This window comes from Dermochelys coriacea, chromosome 10 (genome assembly GCF_009764565.3).
Source record: "Dermochelys coriacea isolate rDerCor1 chromosome 10, rDerCor1.pri.v4, whole genome shotgun sequence".
Classification (NCBI taxonomy): Eukaryota; Metazoa; Chordata; order Testudines; family Dermochelyidae; genus Dermochelys; species Dermochelys coriacea.
Genome location: NC_050077.1, coordinates 67,231,815 through 67,252,978, shown reverse-complemented (window position 1 = coordinate 67,252,978; position 21,164 = coordinate 67,231,815). Strand labels below are relative to the sequence as shown.

Genomic DNA, 21,164 nt, shown 5'->3' with positions numbered 1-21,164 from the left:
TTCGCATAAGGTGGGGGAGCTACTTTCCACAGGCCAAAAAACAGGAAATTTGATGACATTGTTCAGTGAGCAGACGTCAGCAGAGAGTGATACAAAGAGTAAACAACTTCCTAGCAGCAGCAGACAAATGGCCCGGAACTACTGGAATCCTGTGATGTCTGGTGTGTTTTGCATGAAAATTTGTGTCTCAGTGATATAAGGCTGGATCCTCAGCCTGTGTAAACTGGAGCAGCTCCACTGAAATCAGTGAAGCTATGCTGATTTACACTGCTGGAGGAGCCAGCCCCAAATATTTAAATTTAAACAAATACATTTCATTTGACTAGAAAGTGATTTAATTGTAAATTCCAATCAGTGCACGTATAGCAATGCCAGGAATGTAGGTTTCATTTCAATATGATCACATCATATAGTGTCAATCTTAAAAATTATGACAGTAAAATATTTTAATATCAAACAAGACTAGCACTTTGACTGTGCGATAGTGCAGCAGGTCAGAATGATTTCTCTCTGGATTCCAGTGTTTGTTTTTTAAAATCTGCTTTAATATCTTTCAGCTGAAGGCAAATGACTGATAGGCCCTGAAAAAATAACCTGTTAACTAGATGTTGGGATGACTCAAATCCAGGTTCTGCTAGGCAGGCAGAGGCACAGAATTTTTGTTCCAATGGAACGCCAGGCTACACTTGTCAAAGCAGCTTAGACAACATGTAACGTTGTAAAAACAAGAGTAAAAATTGAGCATAAAGACAGAGCTTTATTCCCGCTTCCCAAGCGTCATGTTTCAATAAAAGGTGCCCCCCTTTGAACAAAGGCAGCATCCTCCTATCTCTTCCTTTGCCCTGCAAAACATGCTAATGGTCGGTAAAGAGGTTGCTGGATCTAATCCTTTCTTCTTGCCTTTTTAGCTACCACTGAGCAAACCACCCAACAAATATAGAGAATTAGATCTTCTTTTAAAACAGGCAGAAGAAGTGATTGACTATTTGTTATAAGATTTAATCTGTCAAACTGATACAAACCTGGAAGCTATGATCTCTTTGAGAATCTCAGAGCAAACACTTAGGGACCTTTCCCAAAAGGCTAAGGATTCAGTGAGTACAATTTCAGGGCCTCTCCTGTCATCTAGGTATTCCTTTTAGCCAGTGCTGACAAGAATGAGGAAAGGGACCTCCCACACAAACATCTGTAACTGCGGTGAAATGTAGGGGCAGTGAACACGATGTACCAGGGCCCTAAATTTCTCTCGACAGGCCTGCTCATAGCCACAGTCTAAGGAGAACAAACGCTTAATTAAGATGAAAATCAGCAGCTAAATTTGGAATAGTCCAGAAAATTATCTTACTTTTAATAAAAGCAAAGGGAACAACAGGAAAGAGCCAGATGCTCTTTAGATCTCCTGGTCAAACTCTTCCTCCACCGAGAGAGGGAAAATGTAATATAAGATCTAGGGAGAAAAAGAGTTCAACAGCCATGTTAACACTGCATTCAAGCGACAAGGCAAACACAGTGGGCCCAAAGCATCTTTGATGTAACTCTAATGACTTCAATTAACTTTGTTCTTCTTAATGCTGGCAAGCAGCTACTGGACAACAAATAGCTAAACAATAAGAACATCCAAAGACCAACATATGCCTGCCCCTTCACAAATAAATAAATACAAATTGCCACTCATCCCTTCCCCTCCCCCCCCTTGGAATTATCCTATTTCCATTAATTTGTGGTTTCAATGGAGTTACACCACCAACAAAATAGACATTTTGCCAGATTAAGAGGGAGGGAAGATTATGCCCCCCCCTTCTACAATCCAACACACCAGCATAGGAAGATATACTATGAGTTCATGGCTCCATCTGAATTTGGAGGCTGGGGCAGGATGTGATGAAAGCTGTGGAAGATTGCTCTCCTGCAGACCATCTGGATACCTATTTGGCATTCAGATCTCGGGTGACCAGATGTCCTGTTTTTATATGGACAATCCAGTTTTTTAGGACTTTTTCTTATATAGGCACCTGTTACCCCCAACCTCCCACCCCCATCCCATTTTTTCACAGTTGCTATCTGGTCACCCTATTCAAATCTGGAGTTAACACAATAGTTCAAGCACAATTCAGTCTTGCTAGCTCTCCTCCCTAGATGCTATGTAGCTATTAGGCGAAGCAACCAACAGTAAGGAGACTGGGGGCACCTGGGAAGCTTCACAGAAGTATTTGGAAATGTGCTGGCTAACAGAAAAGTTAGAAGATCTCTGACAACAGGGTATGTTCTAACCAGATCGCAGATGTTTAAGCTTCCTCACACCATCCAACCTGCTCTGGAGGTAGTTTAATTTCTATACTCATTCAAGTCTTAGGCCTCGTCTACACTACACAGTATTGTTGTCAAAACAGTAGAGGTGTACACACTAAAATGCTCCTTCTGCCGACAAAACTGTCCTGCTTTGTCAACAAAATAAAACCACCTCGACAAGAGGCGTAGAGTTTTTGCAGCAAAGTTATATCGACAAAGTGTCAGGCACCATGCTTGGTTATGTTGCTGTAAATGGCCTCCAGGAGGTGTTCCACAAAGCCCATCCTGAACGCTCTGGTCAGCAGTTTGAACTCTGCTACCCTGCACCCAGGTACACAAGCATCTACCCCTCCACCGTTAAAGGCCCGGGAATTTTTGAAATTCCACTTCCTGTTTGCTCGGCTTGGACAGCTCACATCGCATCTCCCCAGCTGACCATGGCAGCTCCACATAGCAAGCACTCTCTGCTTGGAGGACACCTGAGTTGTTGGATCTGCTGATGCTGTGGGAGGCTGTGCAGTCTCAGCTCCGCTCCAGCTGCAGGAATTTAGATATCTACGGTCAGATTTCTCGTGGCATGCTAGAGAAGGGCTACAAATGGGGGACACATCAGTGCTGTGCAAAGATAAAGGAGCTGAGGTAGGCATACCAGAAGGCATGGGAGGCAAACTGTTGCTCTGGTGCTGCGCCAAAGACCTGCCGCTTCTATAAGGAGCTGGACACTATCCACAGCGGCGACCCCAGCTGTAGTGCCAAGAACTCCAGGGATACTGGAGACATCACACAGTGGACTCAACCTTGAGGACAAAGTCATGGACGAGGAGGTCAAGTTGGAGGATGATGTGGAACACACGGCAGGGTCGTCCGGTGGCACAGAGAGTCAGGACCTCTTTTCCACTCCAAAAGAATCTAGGCAGTCTCTGGCATGCATGATGCAGGAGAGGAGAGCCCTGGTAAGCGAACTTTTTGAGTTGATGCTGCTCAGTTATGAGGCAGAACTGTCCTTTGCTCTGTATATTGCAGAAGTGGGTGAAGGGATAGAAATGTACAAGACCAGCTGTGTTTGTGTGTGCTCCACATTGCCCTGTGCAGCTAAGCATGCAGCGGAATAGTGTGTTACTGCACACCAAGATTTCACAGGAATCCTTCAGAGAGATTTCTAGGAAACTTTCTTGCAGGTACAGTACTCGCAAATCCTCTGCCGAAGGTTCCTTGGAAAAGCTGCTTTGTTCCTTCCCGCATTGTAGGAAACTTTCCTGCACCAGTCATCCGCCGTTTGTCACCTCAGACTTGCAGAACAATGCAATTCCACCACTCAGAGCTCAAAAGCAATGGTCCACCGTGTCCAGCTGCTCAATGAATGCCAAAAGTAATCTGGTGTTGTTTCTTTCCAGGGTGCACAGCAGGTCAGGCAACTGATTCCTGTTCAGATTGGGATTTCATGATATACTGCATGACCAGCTACCACATATTCATAACAGTGGCCACAACAGTAGAGAACAGTGAGGGATTGACCCTTTCAGACAGAGATGGCGGGCACACAGTAAACACGGGCCATAAAAAAATGCCACGAAACACAGTCAGAAGCCCATGGAATGATGGGATAGAAAAAACTGCATCATGGAATGTTGAACCTGCACCCAGGATGCACTGCGATCCACTCTGCCTTCCCACAACTCCTAGCTGCAGAAGGTAGCGAGTAGCACAGTGGGATAACTACCCACAATGCACTGCTCTCACCGTCAGTACTAGAGCAGCGTTTCTCAAATGCGGCCACTGTGCCCGCATGCAGCCACCAGGGGCTTTTCTTGCAGCCACAGCCTCCTAGGCCGTGTTGGGTGGGGGAGGCAAAGCAGCAGCCCCTCCCCAGGGCGACCAGGAGTGGTTGGACCTTGACCCCCTCTGGAGAGAGACAAGCTGGAGGAGCAGGCAGCCAGTGAGTTCCCTACCTTCTCGGGGGCAGTGGGATTGGGCTTCAGCCCTCGGGTGACAGGCTCCAGCCATGGGGTTTTGGGCTCTGTCCCCTGGGTGTGGGGCTTCGAGCTCCATTCCCTGGCTGCATGGTGACGGGCTCTGGCCCCAAGCCCATCCTGCCATCACCTCTGCCCCCCTACTGTCTCCCCCAGTGCCCCATCACCCCTGGCCCCTGCTGTCTCTGTATCTACCTCCCCATCCAAGGCTTAATTTGTCTCTGGGGCTTGCCAGGGCTGAGTAAGTCTGTGGTGAAAAGTGATATTTGTATGTTTGTTAATATCACTTTTCAGAGCACACTTACTAGCTAGCAAGTCTTTAAAAAAACAACCAGAAACAGCAAAAGAAACAATAAGAAAAATGAAAAGCACCTTATTTGTGTTTCTATTCTGTTTAGGTCCAATAAAGAATAGAGACAACTGTACACTATTTTTATTATTGAGCCTGCAAAAAATCCCTACATAGATAGATTACAATGTATCTGTGCATATTTATTTGTTTTTCCTAAAGTTAATTAAGTATTTTAGGAGAAATTGTCAGAGCGGCCACAAGCAAGAGTTGGTGGTCGCACTTTGCGGCCACCAAAAATTTGTTGTGAAAACCCCTGTGCTAGAGCACCAACTGTGGACGCGTCCTGCTGACAGAAGACGTGTTATGTGAACATGCACAAGCGATGTAATTATACTGGTTTTTTATTGTGGGCATAACTTGTATTGACAATACTCTGTAGCGTAGACAAGGCCTTAGCTTCTCTGCTGAGTCTGCTAAAAAGGGTGCTATTTCATGCAAACCAAAGTTGAAGTTTGATGGTATAGGGGGGCAATAATTTACTATGAATCAGAACAAGAACCCCCAACGCATTTTATATTGAGCATTGAACTGTCCAACAGAAAAAAGTTTTGGCTACTACTGAGCTGGGTCAAATCTGAAGAGGACCTAGACGTGTAAGTGAGAGAAGATTCAGGCTCTCTGTTTTCATATTTTCCCTCAGTCAAACCCATGTGTTAGTTTTTAACAGCAATAATAGCATCACTGATTTTTAAAAAATCCCTGAATTTAACACAGGCCTCATATATAAAGCTGGAAATGCCAGGCATGTTGTTCTTGTGTTGATGTTTTTTCCAATTTTATTAAAAATGCAAGAATTCTCCCATATTTGAGGGTGGGTAATAAAGTCTGTCGGCTGTGTAACAAAAAGCCCATATTAGTTCCATTGGTAGAGCTAAATCTTAAGTATGACATGGACATCTGTATGTATAAACATAACATTCTCAAGGCCAAAATCCTCTGATGGTATAAATCAGTGGTTCTCAAACTGTGGGTCGTGACCCCAAAGTGGGTTGTGACCCCATTTTAATTGGGTCACCAGGGCCAGCATTAGACTTGCTGGGACCCAGGGCTGAGCCTGAGCTTCACCCCGACCTGGGGCAATGGGGATCGGACTGCAGAACCCTCACCCCGCTCCCCAGGGCGGCAGTGCTCAGGCTATGACACCCCCCCTCCATACACCCCCCCCAAGGGTCAAGTAGTAACTTTATTGTCAGAAGGGGAGTCACAGTGCAATGAAGTTTAAGAACCCCTGGTATAAATTAACATAGCTCCACTAAAGTCTACTGAGTTCTATCAGTTTACATCAAATGTGGAGTTAGCCCTCATTTATCTTTTTGAGTATAACAAAGAAAGAGCACTCTAAATTAAGGGCATGCTCTCATGACATGTTGAGTGCCCTAACCCCTCCTTTCACTTTGGAGACATCATAAAATTCCACAAAATATTGCTAGCTGATCTTCCAATAATAAGCAGATTATCCTGGAGAAACTCCAAAATATTTACCAGAGAATAATATTCATGGGGGTGTGTCAACCAGTCTAATAAATTAATCTGTTTTATCAGAAGTCTGGCTTTTTGCAAAACTTTTGTATCTGCCCTCTTATCACCATTCTTTGCTAGCATAGTCCTTTTATTTTCAGGTCTTTAAGCCCTGGTGTTTTAATATATGGATAGTGAAAGAAGTTGTGCTCTGATCTTATGGCTTTATAACACTACTGGATTTTAGATGACCATAGATCTCTTATCTATATGTGTGTATTTATTTAGGGCCTTCCATTGTCACGTAGCAACCACCAAACTCTAATTTATTTCAATGGCCATTGCACATGGTGACTACAGGCAGGCAGTGTATCACCTTAATTATGAGGGAAGCTGCTGAATCCTTTTGTTTGACAGCACAAAGGCCAGCATAGCAAAGGAAGGGTGGGCGGGTGGGTTGACCAATCTGTTGATAAGAGTTTACTCTTTTATTTTTAATATTTCTTGTCAGAACTATTATGAGGAACCTTCCTTCCCCCACCTTTCCTCTTTAAATTTCTGCAAACTGAACTCTTATAGAAGCATCTCAGTTGAAGGAGTGGAGATAGCTATAATCGGAGGAAAGTTCCTGGAAAATGGCTTTCAAATTTTCCCTTCCACTTTAAAGAAAAAAAAAAAGACATCCTTTTTCTTGAGCACTGGTATTGCAGATGTTGCGATCCAGTGGTGGGAGAAGGGGAAACTGTGCCAAGGTTCTATTCCTAGCTATGACAGTTACTTGTTTTGTGACCTTGAGCATGTCACTCAACCATTTTTAGCCTCAGACTAATATCTGTAAAATGGTGGGAACACACACCTACCCACGTACAGCTGTGTTGTGAGACTGATTTAATGTTTCTAAGGCACTTTGAAATCCTTGGCTGGAAGATGCGATATAAAATGAAAAGCACATGGTCAATCATTTTCCAATTTTCTATACAGTAGCAGAGCAGTGAGATACACGTTGTAAACAAGATTGCTATATCTCCCCCCATCTTATTTCCAAATAGGCTATTATGGATTCCTCTTTTCTAATTTATTATATATAGATGTTTGTCATTCTCACTTATATTATTTTGAAAATTTTATATACAAATATTTTATTTCATTGATTATTCTGAAATCTTTACAGGTTTCATTGCTCGTCCATGTAATGGATTTAAATAATCAAAGAGAATCTAAGATGAAGTTTCATAAAGCCATCCACCAATCTGGAGGAAAATGAATATTTTGTGGTGGTGTTTTTTTTCAAATTACACATTCTTAGATCATATTACATTAGATTAGCCAACTGGCCAAAACCAAAAATCTCAGCTTTACCATTGTAAAAACAAATTAAAAAGGAAAAGAATGTTTTCTGATGTTAAAAAAAAAGAGTGCTTGTCTGGAAAAAAAAATCTAAAGCTCCAAAGATTAGATGCACCTACTACTAGCCCATCTACAAAGGGGAATGTGTTTCTTATGGGATCACTACACAGTAGTAAGCTTTGTTTCCATAGAGATTTTGACATATGGCCGAAGTTAGACCTTAAATTAGAATATTCCTCTTTGAATTGAGAAATGATCTTTTTGTGTAAATGAATAGTGTATTCAATGTGAATAAAGCTTCTGCTATTGCATAGTTCATCTTATCTACTGATGTCATTTCCTCTTTCTTGCTTCTGTAATGATTAATAATCACCGTATAGCCAAAGAGGTCATAAAATAAGAATGTATACTTTGAAATACTTAATTTCAGAAGTGCTTGGAAATGTTGAAAACAATGCAGTGTATTTCTACTGGCTGGGTGGATAGAATTGCCTATTAGGAAATAATTGTAGGTTATCTGAAGGTGGGGATGTAAACATCTAGCTAAATGGGGAGAATTACCCCAGATTATGAGAGGAATGCAGAAAACTGAATGAGGAAAGGAGGGAATGGAAAATCATTAATAAAACAACGAAGCTTACATTTCATAATCAGCAAAGAATCATGAACCAAGTAACAGTGTTAATGTAATCAAAGGATCACACAAAATAATGAACACTCGTTTTTATGGGCGTTAAGGAGAGACCCGATGCAATTCTCGATACAATTCTTCTTGGTCTAAACTGATTCTTAAGAGTGACTACTTTGTTCCTTCCAGTGCAAGAATGCTGCCTAGGTAGCAAAATTTCAAACAGCCAAATATGGAAGGCAAAAACATCTTATAAAGAGAAGCAGAACTTCTGGAATGTTGGGAAAGTCTGTCTTGTGATGAGTACTATGAGTGACAGGTCTGCAGCTGTCTCCATTTCCTACGAGGAAAGACCACTGCACACGTGTGTGTGAGAAAATGTATTCCCATTTCTTGAGATGTTTTATACGCAATTCATGGATTTAACAAGCTTTTGCTTATTAAATTATTGTTAATGAATCCAAAGAAAATCTTAAGGGCTGGAGAGCAGTTTTAATCCCTCAAAACATATAGGCCAAATCTTCAAATCTGTCCCAAATTTAGGGCTTGTCTACACTACCACATGGGGTTGATTTAAGATACGCTACTTCAGTTACGTGAATAGCGTAGCTGAAGTCAACGTACTTAGATCTACTTACCGCAGTGTCTTTACTGCCATAAGTCAACAGCTGACGTTCTCCCTTCAACTCTGCTTGCACTCCTCATTCTGGTGGAGTACCAGAGTCGACGGGACAGCAATCAGCGGTCAATTTATCGCATCTATCCTAGATGCGATAAATTGACCCCCGCGGGATTGATCGCTGCCCACCAATCCGATGGGTAGTGTAGACAAGCTCTTAGGCACACACATATCCTGATAGGTTTCAGAGTAGCAGCCGTGTCATCCGATGAAGTGAGCTGTAGCTCACGAAAGCTTATGCTCTAATAAATTTGTTAGTCGCTAAGGTGCCACAAGTACTCCTTTTCTTTTTACATATTCTGATGTGTGTGTCCATGTTGGAATTTTTGCATATACATAGCCCTCTGTGCACATATAATTCAGTTGCCATGCAGCAGGGTATGGTTATAAACTACTTGTGAGGTACTTACCGAATACTGCATTTGTGTGATATAAACTCCCAAATAAATGAATGAGAAAATACCAAGATCTGTAAAAATCTTGGGCTCTGAGTTACTATAGTGGGATCTGAGTTACTATAGAAAATTCTTTCCTGGGTATCTGGCTGGTGAATCTTGCCCATATGCTCAGGGTTTAGCTGATTGCCATATTTGGGGTCGGGAAGGAATTTTCCTCCAGGGCAGATTGGAGAGGCCCTGGAGGTTTTTCGCCTTCCTCTGTAGCATGGGGCATGGTTGACTTGAGGGAGGCTTCTCTGCTCCTTGAAGTCTTTGAACCATGATTTAAGGACTTCAATAGCTCAGACATGGGTGAGGTTTTTCATAGGAGTGGGTGGGTGAGATTCTGTGGCCTGCGCTGTGCAGGAGGTCGGACTAGATGATCAGAATGGTCCCTTCTGACCTTAGTATCTATGAATCTATGAATCTATGAAAAAGTTAAAAGTTAAGTATATGCTTAAGTGCTTTTCTCAGTTGGAGCCTATGTGCCACAAGGATGATACTACATATTCATATTTAGTAAAATCAGCTCAGGTTTATATGAGTACATCTTGCCTTTAAGATGGCAGTAGGACTGGCTTTGACAGACAGTCTTTAAAAGAGAATTGAAATGTAGGTTTAGTTCGTATTAACTAAGTACTGTATTAGAGACACCAGAGATATGAGGACTGGAGGGTTTCTGTATAATTATATTCCACATGGATAGGAGAGCATGAAACAGAAGTCAAAACCAACCCTTAGTGATACCTCTAGAGAATATAAGCTTGTTAAAGAAGTTTGCAAAGATTAGCAAAAGGAAAAAAAAAGTTTACTTCAGAACTGAAAAGAAAACAATAAACTAGCTGCGCTTATTTTATTTAACTTGAATGAGGCTCTGGCAGACCAAAAAGCAAAAAGGAAATTGTTGTGTAATGCCTAATGATTGCTTAGAATGGAAAACTGCTTCTCCTTTTATCTTGGCTTGTTATAGGGGCATGGCTCATAGTATGACACAGCTTAAATAGCAAATTAGGCCCACAGTCAACTAAACATTTTAAAAGCTTTGTGCACATACTGTACAATATCAGCTGAGCCATTAACCATTCTGAAAACGGAATTTCCTGTTCTGGCAGAAAGCTGTGGGCTTAACATTGTGGCACAAAAGTAATTAACTGTGTATTAAATCTTGTTTACTTTCAAGTAAGTCAAGGGAATCAGAGTAAGTGTCCTAATGGGACTAGGAAACTAACAGAGCAAAAGCAACTCTGATAACTGCAAATTCATATGCCATCTCCTTTCTCTCTTGCTTTCCATGCAAGAGCAAATCTGTTGCATTAATAAGGAAATGGGGACTATAGTAAACACAATCATGGCAACTTTGTTGTTTTTAAAATTCACACTATTAAATTCCATAGAGAAAAAAAATTATTTTCTTAATTGTTGTTTAAACAAACCATTTGTTAATTTCACTGTGAACACACAATAAGACCACGAAACAAAAATTTCTACCCACTGACTCAAAATGCCCTAAGAGATGGGACTGAAATCACAGCCCAGAAAAACAATAGCAACGGCAGACCAGAGACCAAACGTCACCAGCAAAACAACTAGTGTCCGGTCTTATAACCAAAACCGCCCAATCTCAGATACCACAGAAGTACTAAACCCCACTGAGACCCTAAATTGAATTTTCAAATAAATAAATAAAAGCTTCCCATCTCACTTATCACAGCCCCATCCCCCTCAACCGCTGAAATACATGGGCCTTTTAGCACATCCTGAAGGCCAGCAAACATGGGCTATTTCCTACCAAGTGAAATCTAAAGTTGAGACAGCCTCCCGAGCAATATTTTGCCAGCACCTTCCTCTCTTATAAAGGCAGCTCAAAATTCTGCCCTAACTCAACAAAAGTGTATTGGTTGGAGGAATGTGGAGAAGATACCATGGTAAGCATCTTTTAAATCACCTCAAGTTTCTGCACATACATGTGCATGAATATATGGAACATGAAAGCCTGTGGAGAAGGGGCTTATTAGCCTCAACCTCACTCAGGAAGTTTGGTACATAGATTGTTTCTCTTGGCAGCTTCTTCAGGTGTTCAAATGGATAATTCAAAAACAAAGAGCCACATTCAGTCTGGTATCAACAGGCACCACTCCCATAGACTTCAGTGAGAGATGCACTCTTTCTACCCAATGATGAATTTGCACTATAGTCTATACTGTTAAAAAGAGACAGTTTATTTGGAAAGACTATGCTAATTTTTCCATTTTAACATTATACTATGTATTAAGGAACCAGTTATTAAAGGTGGAAGGTAGTGGGTTATGTCCAGGCTCTTAAAATTGTATATTTGCCTCCCAAGAACACCATTTTAAGTGGCTTTTAAGTCTTGTTATCTTGAATTTCTGGATAATTTAATCTCAATGTCATCTCTTACAGACAGAAAGTAACTTCTGGTATATCTACAATTTACTGTTATTACCTTAATTCAACTGGCCAGTATCCGGAGCCAGTATTACATTATGGGCCAGATCCTCAGCTGGTGGAAACCAGCATTGCTCTTCTGGAATGGAACTAAGCCAGTTGACACCAGCTGAAAAGCTGGCCCTTTATGTTCTATTTCATAGAGAGTTACAATTTTCCCAGCAGTGCTTATTTGAATAAATTCCATTGCCCACATCTCTGTAGGTATATTGGAGAACCAAATAAATTCCTATCCGATAGTTCAAGGTTCTCATAGAAGGAATTAAAACAACATAAACACCAACAGAAGACAAAAGGTCAAGCCCAAATCCCACCACCAATTTACCACTGAACTTCCATTGTTCCATAAGTTACAAGCCGTTGTTCTACTACTTCTGCAGTTAAGGATATCATCTCAATAGATTTCCCCAGCATTTCCCACAAACTACTGACAATGTATGGTGGAAGTAGGCAAACACCTTATTATAGGAATCAAATTCTTAGTGTAGAGGCCCTGAAGTCAATCATGCTGCACTGATTTACAGCAGCAGAGGTTCTGCCCTTATGTATTTAGCATCCTTTTCTGTTCATGGAAGATGTCTGTGGGCACATTTTGTTATTTTCACTCCATAAGGTGTTCTTTTTTAAACTCTTATTATTTAATATTTATATTGCAGAGGACAAACAGGTTGAGGTCCCATTGTGTGAAGCACTGTACAAACATATAAATGAAAGTCCCTGCCCCAAAGTGCTTACTCTGTGGATTGATTGTGAATGTGTGGGTATTAGAGAGTTCACCAGTAGTGTTTGAGCTGTATGGTTTGACTGTGATTAGTCTCGTATTGTTTCTGGTCTCGGTTGGAGGAGTATAACAATCTCAGTATGAGAGCTTGAAAAAGCTGCTGGGGCATTGAATCTCTCAGTGCAGTAGAGCAGCAAGGGAAATTAATCAGGTAAACAGAATTAGGGAGTTAAATTCCAGCAAAAATTTCACAGAAGACAAACAATTCCTAGTGAAAGGCTGCTTGTTGGACAAAGAAGCTCAGACTACAAAATAGGCTAATTCTGATCACTTCTGGGTCTTTATTCCAAAATTTTGCATAGTTCTTTGCAAGGCCCCAATGCTTTTACACAGGATACATGAGACTAAGGCTGCCACTGAGGTGATCCATCCTCTTGCTCGTGCGGTATATTCTCTTCCTGGACATTGTTCTGTGAAAGAAGGAATCCCTCCCTTTCTTTTGTTTCAACAACAAACTTACACAGAGTCAAAATGTGTTCTCTGTAACAATTCCTTATCGTTATTGCTCATTTATACTGTTTATATTTTTGTTACCATAGTAATAATGCAGACAGTTAAAAAGGAACTTGCATGAAATAAATCAATGAACTCTGTAGACCTGAAAAAGTACTTACACAATTAAACAATGGTTTATGTGGAGGGGAGAAGGGTGGAAACCAAACATATATAACTGCATGATGATTGGACAGTTTTTAATCATTACTAGCTAGCTGGTAACTGATGAGAAAATTGACTGGCCTGGTACAATGTAAAACACATACAGGAAAGATGACCTGAACAAGGTGACTATTATTATTCATTACCTTGTAACATATTCATTGTTAAGTGCTGATGCTGTGTACAAACTACAGAAAACCCAGTCCTTGTCACAATGATGCTGCAGTCTACAGTCCTGCAATCCTTATTCACCCGAGTAGCCCCACTGAAACTACAAGTAAGGATCACAAGATCAAGCCCCAAAGAGACAGTTAACACAGAAGATCCAGAAGAAGATTCTGTCTTTATTGTAATCAGCAAAGGATTTTCCAAGATTGGTATTGTGCTCTTTATTCCTGTTTCCAATATATAAAGAAGACCTGGTAGGTTTTTTTCAAATATCAGGAATGTCAAACCTGGTCTTTCCTCATTTTACTGGAAGTTTCAAAGCATGTTTAATTGAATGTTTAACCTTAATTGAAAGGATGGGGCAATTAAAATGATAGCAAAGAAGTTTGCTCTCCAAACTGTTAATTGGACACTGAAGTTAAATGCATGTTAACAAAAATACAACAAAACCAAAGTGTTTTAAACAATCTATCTAAAAATCCCTCCATTCCTTAGCTGTCCAGCTTTGTCACTTCTCTCTTGTGATGTCATCATTCCACTAGTGCTCCTGTCATCGAATGCCTTATCCACAGTCGGCTTTACTCTGAAAATATAGTGCAACCACATCATTGGTATCAACACTGGGAACACTAGCTCTCCTAGAGCCAGCAGCCACTGGCTTTCGTATCACCATAGCAGGTAGACTTCATCTGAGCACCTTGTCCACACCAGCTTACACACCATTGGTATTTATTATTATTATTTATGTTGCAGTAGCACCTAACAGCACCTGCCACGGACCAGGACCCGACTGAGGTAGGCATCGTACAAATAAAAAGATGATTCCTGCCCACAAAGCTTCTAAACTAAGCGTAAGACAAAAGATGGAGAGAGACAGATGGTGATACAAAAAAACAATGGGAAGATACCGGTCAGTATGATAGGCAGTGGTCTCAGCACACTAGATGCTTAACCACTGTCAAGTTTGTCTAGCATTCCTACCACCAGTGGAACTGCACCAATAATAGCGTCAGTGGGGAAAAAAAATTATCTAGGGTAGATAAAACCACTCCTAGCATGGAGTCCCCAGTGGCAATCCAAGTGAATTTCTAATTTGAAAAAATAACTCTTGTATGGGGAGAGAAGGTATTAAAAAAGAGGGGAAAAACTTTCAGATCTTCTTTATATATCATAAGGAAGCAAAAAAGCCCATTTTGTTTTTCCTTTGCATGAATGTGTATCTTCAGCTTGTTCTTTTGCTATAATTAGCCAGTGGGGTAGCCTGATGGACTTCATGAAAAAGTATTAGTACATTAAAAAAAGTATTTAATAAAAAAAATCTAGAAGTCAGGATATCAAAATTAATGTGCAGTTTAACTTTCTTATTCTACCATTCCTAACTCAGAAGCAAAACAAATGCAAGAGTGATTGAAGAATCAAGCCTTCTGGTTTTATGTTTAGCATTAAACAAGTCATAAAAGTTATTGACTTTGGCTCTTTAGGCCTTTAATATGTTAAAAATAATTACAAACATGCCCGGACTGAAAGGCAGTCTCAAAAGTCTACATGTGAGTTTTGGGCCTTGAAAAAAAAAGAGACTACTTTCCCCGGAAAAGGTGCATACCTTGAAGCACAGCATGTTACTGTATTTTCTCTCCTCTCTCACACGTCTGCATTCTGTACAGAAAAGCAAAGAGTTTGCAATCACAAGGTGGGGGGGAGAGGTTGATTTTCAGTAAAATAGGAGACAAGTGTCAGCCGGCACTATGGTCTCAGAGTTGTATGTGAAAAATGTAGGGAAAGGACAAATCACCTACAGTTTTTACAGCACTGAGTTTTTCCAGTTCTGCTTTTTCCAGTGCTCTTTCCCTAACAAATGTAGAGTTCAGGGCTATATTGAAAGGTGAACTTAGAACAGAGGTGGGCAAACTATGGCCCGCGGGCCACATCCAGGCCATGGGACTGTCCTGCCTGGCCCCTGAGTCTCCGCCAGGGAGGCTAGCCCCCATCCCTCCCCCACTGTTCCCCCTCCCCTGCAATCATGCCACCATGCGGAAAGCACTCTGGCCCACTGCTCCTGTCAGGCAGTGCAGCGGTGTAGCTGGCTCTGGCATGGTAAGGGGGCCCTGAAGGGTAGTCAGGGGACAGGGGGAGGTTGGAGTCAGGGAACAGGGGGAGCTGGACAGGGGTTGGGGTCCTGGGTGGCGGTTAGGGGTGGGGGTGTGGATAGGGGTCGTGGCAGTCAGGGGACGGGGGGGTTCAATAGGGGGTGGGGTCCCTGGGGGTGGTTAGGGGACGGGGTCCCGGGAAGGTTGGGCCGGGCTGAGGGCAAGGAGCATTGGATGGGTTGGGAATTCTGAAGGGGCGCGGGAAGTGGGAAGGGGTGGATAGGGGGCAGGGGCCAGGCTGTTTGGTGAGGCACAGCCTTCCCTACCTGGACATCCATACAGTTGCGCAACCCTGATGTGACCCTTGGGCCAAAAAGTTTGCCCATCAGTGGCTTAGAAGAACGGAAGTGATCAGTTAGGCATTAGGGGACATATCTGAAGATGACCTTTAATTCTTGGTCCCTTGGTTTTTGGGTACCCAACGTGCACAGTTAAAGCTTGATTTTCAAAGATGTTGTGCACCTACTGTTTACTGCTTACCCACACAACAGACTAAAATTGTTGTGATCCTTGTAAATGTCACTGTCTCCGGGGTACTCAACAGCCGCAGTGAAAGTGGACAAGAATCTGGTCACTTTTCACTGTGCTGCATCATGGGATTTAGATTCTGCAGAAGTTGATGACTTTGGGCTTTTCATTTACCAAGGAAAGCTTCCTGTTTATTACTAGCAAGCATTATATAACATTTCAAACCCAAGTGCCCAAAGTTAGGCTCCAAAATCCATATTTAGGCATCCAACTAAGAGTGCGCTGATTTTCAAAGGTCATAAGTACCCAGATTTCCATTGATGTCAGTGGGAATGTGGGTACTCAGCACCTCTGAAAATCAGACCAAATTATTTATGGGTAAAATTTTCAAAAAAGTGCCTTAGTCCCATTTTCAAAAGCACTTAATTCACCCAGCAGCCTAAGTCCCAGGGAATGTCTTGACTTAGTGTGCTTTAAAAATGTGTACCTATGCAACTAAATATGCAATTAGGAGCTTTCCTGTGGGCATCCAGTTTTGAAAATTTTGGTCTTTTTTTAAAAAAAAACACTGTCGTTTATCTAGCAACCCTCTTCGGATGTGTCACATACACAGGGCCGTGCAACTCTCTGCTCCGGTTCAGGGATTTATGATCTCCTCTTGTGCAAGAGAACTTGGACTTTTGGCAGGTAAGGGGAAAAGGAACTGATTTTCAAATACTTTAAAATTCAAATACATTTCTGACCTTCAGCCTACATGTAGTTCCCAGTTTAGTTAGTGATTTGGGATTTTAGAAGTGTTTTCTATTAAACTTAATTTAACTTTAATTATGAAAAAAAATCACTCTTTACCTTGAATGTTATTTTCTTGTGTCTTTCTGAGCGTTATTACCCAGACTATAAAATGACTAAGAAAATGAAGCAATATATTTGGCAACGATACCCATCCAAGCAATTCTTTCTTTGTAACTGTATAAATATAATCACATTAACCTTATCACAGTGTTACCACATCAAAGACATTAATTTATTAACAACATAGAAAAGCACTGAAACATTTGGTTTTTACTAAGCACAAATGTAAACAAACATTCATATGAATTAATAATCAACATTTTAATGCAATAAGTTGAAGTAGTGGAACTACCGATAACAGTGCTTTGCTGAGGAGAATATGGACAATTAAGATTGTGGACATTTTTTTTTGTCATGCACCCTCAGGTTTGGAACATGTGCACAATCATACCACAGCCAAGCAGAGCTCCATCTAGTCTGGTATTCTGTCTCCAGTGGTAGCAAATACCTGACATTTCAGAGAAGGGTGAAAAACCCCACAGTGCACGTTATGCCTTGCATAGCATATTTAAATTATGGCTAAATGAAGACAAGAAATCTTAGGCACCCCCCTAATACTACAGACAACTCTTAGCACCTCAGACTAGGAATGAAGGGAGAGGAATCCTTTCTAAACAAAATTATTGGTTCCTCAGAAACTGTACTTCAAGAAAATCTTGAACTGGGACGCACTAAATGTGGATTCAATTCCAGACTCTGTCACAAACTCCCAGTTTTCAGAGTAGCAGCCGTGTTAGTCTGACTGAGGTACTAAATCTCTGTGACTCACTTCTCAGCCTTCTTCTTCTTTGTCATATACTCTTCATCTGTCTTATATATATCTAGGTTGTAAGCTCTTCAGGGAAGGAGCTGTTTCTTACTATATAGGCTATGTCTACACTATGAAATTAGATCGAATTTATAGAAGTCGGTTTTGTAGAAAGCGTGTTTATACTGTTGATTGTGTGTATTCCCACAGAAATGCTCTAAGTGCATTTAGTCAGCGGAGTGCATCCACAGTACCGAGGCAACCACCGACTTCCGGAGCATTGCACTGTGAGTAGCTATCCCACAATTCCCACAGTCTCTGCCACCCATTTGAATTCTGGGTAGAAATCCCAATGCCTGATGGGGCAAAAGCATTATCACGGGTGGTTCTGGGTACATATCATCCGGCACCCCCATCCCTCCCTCCCTCCGTGAAAGCAATGGCAGACAATTGTTTCATGCCTTTTTTCTTGGGTTACCCGTGCACACGCTATACCACGGCAAGCATGGAGCCCGTTCAGCTCACCATCACCATATGTCTCCTGGGTGCTGGCAGACACGGTACTGCATTGCTACACAGCAGCAGCTCATTGCCTTTTGGCAGCAGATAGTGCAGTATAACTGGTAGCCATCATCGCCATACTCCAGGATGCTCTTTTAACCGACCTCAGTGAAGTCGGTCAGGGGCGCCTGCGCAAACATGGGAGTGACTCAGCCAGGTATTTCCCTTTTAAGTTTCGTCTCATGGCGATTCAGTCCTGCCGGCAGTCCTACTGCACTGTCTTCTAATGAGCAGCCAGGAGACGACGATGGCCAGCAGTCATACTGCACCATCTTCTGCCGAGTACCCTGAAGATGACGATGGCCAGCAGTCATACTGCACCATCTGCGGCCAGCAAGATGTATAAAGATAGATGAAGTGGATCAAAACAAGAAATAGACCAGAGTTGTTTTGTATTCATTTTCTCCTCCCTTCCTCCGTGAAATCAATGGCCTGCTAAATGCACGGTTTTGAGTTCTATCCTTAAGGGGCCATTCTGTTTCTCCTTGATGCAAAGCCACCCCCTTTGTTGATTTTAATTCCCTGTAAGCCTACCCTGTAAACCATGTCGTCAGTCGCCCCTCCCTCCATCAGAGCAACGGCAGACAATCGTTTCGCGCCTTTTTTCAGTGCAGATGCCATAGCACTGGAAACATGGAGCCCACGCAGATCACCGTGGCAATTATAAGCATTATAAACACCGCACGCGTTATCCAGCAGGATATGCAAAACCATAACCTACAAGAAAAGTGAAACCAGACGAGGAGAAGGCGACTGCAGCGGGTGACGAAAGTGATGAGGACATGGACATAGACTTCTCACAAAGCAATGTGCACATCATGGTGTCAATTCGGCAGGTTCATGGCGTGGAATGCTGATTCTGGACCCGGGAAATAAGCAGACTGGTGGGACCGCATAGTGTTGCAAGTCTGAGACGATTCCCAGTGGCTACGAAACTTTCGCATGTGTAAGGGCACTTTCATGGAACTTTGTGACTTGCTTTCCCCTGCCCTGAAGCGCAAGAATACCAAGATGAGAGTAGCCCTCACAGTTCAGAAGCAAGTGGCAATAGCCCTGTGGAAGCTTGTAACGCCAGACAGCTACTGGTCAGTCGGGAATCAATTTGGAGTGGGCAAATCTACTGTGGGGGCTGCTGTGATGCAAGTAGTAGTGACTCTGGGAAAGGTGCAGGTCATAGTTGATGGCTTTGCTGCAATGGGATTCCTTAACTGTGGTGGGGCAATAGATGGAACCCATATCCCTATCTTGGCACTGGAGCACCAAGGCAGCAAGAACATAAACCGCAAGGGGTACTTTTCAATGGTGCTGCAAGCACTGATGGATCACAAGGGACTTTTCACCAACAGCAACGTGGGATGGCCAGGAAAGGTACCTGACGCTCGCATCTTCAAGAACTCTGGTCTGTTTGAACAGCTGCAGCAAGGGACTTACTTTCCAGACCAGAAAATAACTGTTGGGGATGTTGAAATGCCTATAGTTATCCTTGGGGACCCAGCCTACCCCTTAATGCCATAGCTCATGAAGCTGTACCCAGGAACCCTGGACAGTAGACAGGAGCTGTTCAACTATAGGCTGAGCAAGTGCAGAATGGTGATAGAATGTGCATTTGGGCATTTAAAAGTGCGCTGGCGCAGTTTACTGATTTGGTTACCCTCAGCGAAACCCCCCTCCCGGCCGGTTTCACTCTACTTTCCTGTTAGCTAAGCACCCTCCCCTCCCCCCTTCAATCACTGCTTGCAGAGGCAATAAAGTCATTGTTGCTTCACATTCATGCATTCTTTATTTATTCATCACACAAATAGGGGGATAACTGTCAAGGTAGCCCGGGAGGGGTAGTGGAGGAGGGAAGCTCCGGGTGGGGTGGTGGAGGAGGGAAGGACAAGGCCAGACAGCACTTTAAAACTTTAAAACTTATTGAATGCCAGCCTTCTGTTGCTCTGTGGTGGAGTGGCTGGGTGGCCAGAGGCCCAAGAATGCAGTGTGGGGGCGTCTGGGTGAGGAGGCTATGAAACTTGGAGAGGAGGGTGGTTGGTTACACAGGAGCTGTAGCGGTGGTCTGTGCTCCTGCTGCCTTTCCTGCAGCTCAACCATACGCTGGAGCATATGAATTTGATCCTCCAGCAGCCTGAGCATTGACTCCTGCCTTCTTTCAGCAAGCTGATGCCACCTTCCATCTTCAGCCCGCCACCTCTCCTCGCAGTCATATTGTGTTTTCCTGCACTCTGAGATTGTCTGCCTCCACATATTTTGCTGTGCTCTGTCAGTGTGGGAGGAAAGCATGAGGTCAGAGAACATATCATCACAAGTGCATTTTTTTCACCTTCTAATCTTCTTCACTCTGGGAAGGAGAAACATATGCAGCTGGTGGAGGGAAAAAAAAAGGCGAGTGGTAGTTAAAAAGACACATTTTATAGAACAATGGGTACACTCTTTCACGGTAAACCTTGCTGTTAACATTAAATAGCACATGTGCTTTCATTACAAGGTTGCATTTTGCCTCTTATTGAGGGTATGCCGGTTTGGTGTGAGAGATCACTCACGCAGGGCTGGGCAGCAGAATTCGACTTGCAGGCAGCCACGGTAAGCCACAGTCTTTTGGCTTCTTTAACGTCTATAACATGTGGGAATGGTTTCAAACAGCAGCGCCATCATTTCCCATACAAAATAGCCATTGGGTTGGCTATTAAAAATGGGTTGGCAATTTAAAAGGAGGGGCTGCAGTTTCCGGGTTTACGTGCAGCAGAAACCCAAATAACACCCCCCACACACACACACACAATTCTCTGGGATGATGGCTTCACCCCTCCCCCCACCGCGTGGCTAACAGCAGGGAAGATTTCTGTTCAGCCATAGGCAAAGAGCCCAGCAGGAACGGACACCTCTGAATGTCCGCTTACTAAAACCACCCTATTTCAACCAGTGGACCATTAATGATATCACTCTCCTGAGAGTAACACAGAGCGATAAAGAACGGATGTTGTTTGAATGCCAGCAAACACCAGGACCATACGCTGCAATGCTTTGTTCTGCAATGCTTCCCGACTACGTGCTCCTGGCCTGGCGTGGTAAAAAGTGTCCTATCATGAAGGATGGAATAAGGCTGCCCTCCCCAGAAATCTTTTGCAAAGGCTTTGGGAGTACATCCAGGAGAGCTTT

At 42.7% G+C, this 21,164-nt stretch overlaps 1 protein-coding gene across 2 annotated transcripts in view; it reads right to left on the bottom strand.

Annotated features, from left to right (window-relative positions):
- PDE8A (phosphodiesterase 8A) overlaps nt 1-21,164 on the bottom strand; it is a 192,534-nt gene that overhangs the window by 80,552 nt on the left and 90,818 nt on the right. The window lies entirely within an intron of this gene.